At 44.5% G+C, this 3,103-nt stretch overlaps 1 pseudogene across 1 annotated transcript; it reads left to right on the plus strand.

The window, feature by feature from the left end:
• The first annotated feature begins 321 nt into the window (after positions 1-321).
• On the plus strand, positions 322-1,160 carry LOC307198707 (large ribosomal subunit protein eL22-like; annotated as a pseudogene). Its single transcript has one exon. The product of its transcript is annotated as a large ribosomal subunit protein eL22-like (transcript).
• Positions 1,161-3,103: the final 1,943 nt, after the last annotated feature.

A 3,103-nucleotide genomic window follows, 5' to 3' on the forward strand; every position in this document is an offset into this window, starting at 1 on the left:
TTTCCACGAGCGTGGCATACTGCCTACGGCCACGTGGGGGCAGTGTCACGCTGCCGCTTGCTCCTGGCTGGGCTGCGGGTCCCGCCGGGTTTGCGCGGAGACGGCCGAGTCCCCATCTTGTTTGGAGTCTCTAGCCCTACTTCAGGGAACCTCTGCAGCCTCGGGTGGCCCCATGGCCGGCCCCTGCCACCGCGATGTAAAAATCATGGGTCCAGGAAGGAAAATCATTGAACGTTTTTACAGATCCTTGCCTTATGTAGGCTCCCTCAATCATCACTTGTATCTACTTTTTACAGAGGGGGAAACTGAGGCTCAGACTGGCAAAGTAACTTGTGTTAGCTACCCCCAGGCAGAGCCAGGATTCCCTAGCCTCCCAAAACCCAGTGTTCTTCTATGTAGACTATTTCAGTGTGTTTTAAAATGCAGTAACCCTTTCTGCCTTCGCTGCCTCCATGGCGCCCGTGAAAAAGTTTGTGGCGAAGGGGAGCAAAATAAAAGCAGGTCCCGAATTTTACCCTTGACTGTACCCACCCTATAGAAGATGGAATCATAGATGCTGCCAATTTTGAACAGTTTCTTCAGGAGAGAATCAAAATGAATGGAAAAGCTGGGAATCTTGGTGGAGTGTTGTAACAACCGAAAGAAGCAAAAACAAGATTACTGTAACCTCTGAGGTGCCTTTTTCCAAAAGGTATTCGAAATACCTCACCAAAAAATATTTGAAGAATAATCTACATGATTGGTTACGCGTAGTTGCTAACAGCAAAGAGAGTTACGAATTGCGTTACTTCCAGATTAATCAAGATGAAGAAAAGGATGAAGATGATTAAAACTCGGTTATCTGGAATATGTTGTGTGAGTTCTTGAATAAAACTTGGGAACCAAAATGGTGGTTTTCCTTGTAAAAAAAATAAAATAAAAACAAAATGCAGTAAATTCAGAGCAAATGCATATCAATAAATACATAACAAACTTCCATTTTCTGCCACCGAGAATTAATTGTATTCAGCTCTTCTGAGATATCACCCCCTGCGGCCACAAGAAGGAAGCAGAGATCTCTTTGAGTCATTCCCCCACAAATGAGTCAAAGCATTCTCCAGTAGTTTGCATCATTTGTTAACAGCAACTATAACAGAGAAGAACAAACCTGACTCCATGCTGAATCTATTCCTTTAGCTCTAACCTGTGTGCTCTGTTGCCTGTGCTTAGTCATGCTGGCTCTGCACCTTTTGTGAAAGATTGTTGCCTGTAGTCTGAAACATACAGGATACCCCCTTCTCAAGGCTCTGACCTTTAAACTTAACACTTTTCCATTCTTATAGAGAGAAAAAGTTGCAGAACAGAAAAGAACATTTGTCTTGTTGGAGGTTTACAGGAACATGGTGACCTGACCTATGTGGACAGCTGCGAGAACAAAGGATTCCAGCACCAAGAAGTTTACAACAACTAACCACACCTCCTCCCCTTTTAATATAAAAGCCTGAGTTCTAACATGGGGAAGATGGTTCTTTGGGACAGCAGTCTACCACCTTCTCACTCTGCTGGCTTTCCAAATAAAGTTGCTATTCCTTGCCCCAATACTTCGTCTCTCAATTTATTGGCCTATCGTGTGACGAGCAGTACGAGCTTGAACTCTAATGTGACCCTTCCCCTCCCAACTCTCTCTGTTTCTAATAATTTAATTCAAGTAAACATTTATCCAACACCTACTAGGCCAGATCAGGCAAAAATCAGGTCTTTCGGGAGAAGCAGAGCTGCTCAGAACTTGCATGACAAAGGTGCTTCACCAGAACAAAAATCCAGTGGAAGTAAGGCTATGAGCTCGTCTGCTCCAGTGAGCAGGCCTGTCTCCCTGCAGACTTCTGCAGTAGTGCTGACTCGGCTTTCCTGGTGATTTATGCCTTAAGGTTGAGGCTGGGAGGGCAGTTCCTATGCAAAACCTAGGCCCAGGCAGGCAAGGGTGGGGAGGCTACAGAAACCAGGGCAACTAGGCTCTGTTTAGTTTTTGTTCTTTTCTTTTTAAGTAACAGTTAAAAATAACTTTTGCTAAAATAATAAATACATGTTCCTTGTTGAAACTCCAAGCTAAGAAAGAAAAACACAAATAAGAGAATAAAATCACCTTTAATTTCTCCACCCAGTTAAGCTCTGTCAACACTTTGGTAAAGGAAGGTGCTTCTTTGTCTTTTTAGATTTGAAATATAATGTAATGCATGCTCATTGTACATTTTTTTTTCAAATGTCAAACCTTCTGTATAAAGTTAAAGGGAAGTTCTCTTCCTCACCACCTTCCTCCTTCACAGCTGAATCCCACAACTCATTATAATGAGTAACAGTTTAGCTGTATCCTTCCAGATCTTTCCCTATGCAGACGTAGGGGCAACTAGAGGCCCACACATACCCCACCCTAATCCTGGGGTTTGCCTTGTGCAAGAGAAAGGAAGAAAGACACTATCCAAAAGACAGAAGAGTGGTCATTTCATTGCTTCTGTGAGTCTTTCTGTAGCTACAGGTGGGTCATTGAATGGCCCTGTGATGGCTTTGTGCCCAGTAGGCCCTGGACCTCCTGAGCCAGGAAGCCAAGGAGGACTTTCAAGGACTTTTTTTTTTTTTTAAACATCTTTATTGCAGTATAATTGCTTTACAATAGTGTGTTAGTTTCTGCTCTATAAAAAAGTGAATCAGCTATGCACATACACACGTTCCCATACAAGGACTTCTTTTAAAGCTTCTGCTTAAAGACATCCCACTGTGGTTCCCAGGGATCGAGGGGGATGCAGCGGATGAATAGGTGAAACACAGGATTTTTAGGGTAGTGGGACTGCTGTGTATGTTACTGTAACAGTTGATGCATATTATTATAAGTTAGGTCAAACCCACAGAATGTACACTACCAAGAGTGAACTTTTTTTTTTTTTTATTTTGCTGTACGCGGGCCTCTCACTATTGCGGCCTCTCCCGTTGCGGAGCACAGGCTCTGGACGCGCAGGCTCAGCGGCCATGGCTCACGGGCCTAGCCGCTCCGCGGCATGTGGGATCCTCCTGGACCGGGGCACGAACCCGTGTCCGCTGTATCGGCAGGCGGACTCTCAACCACTGCGCC

Source organism: Stenella coeruleoalba, assembly GCF_951394435.1.
Source record: "Stenella coeruleoalba genome assembly, chromosome: 15".
NCBI lineage: Eukaryota > Metazoa > Chordata > Mammalia > Artiodactyla > Delphinidae > Stenella > Stenella coeruleoalba.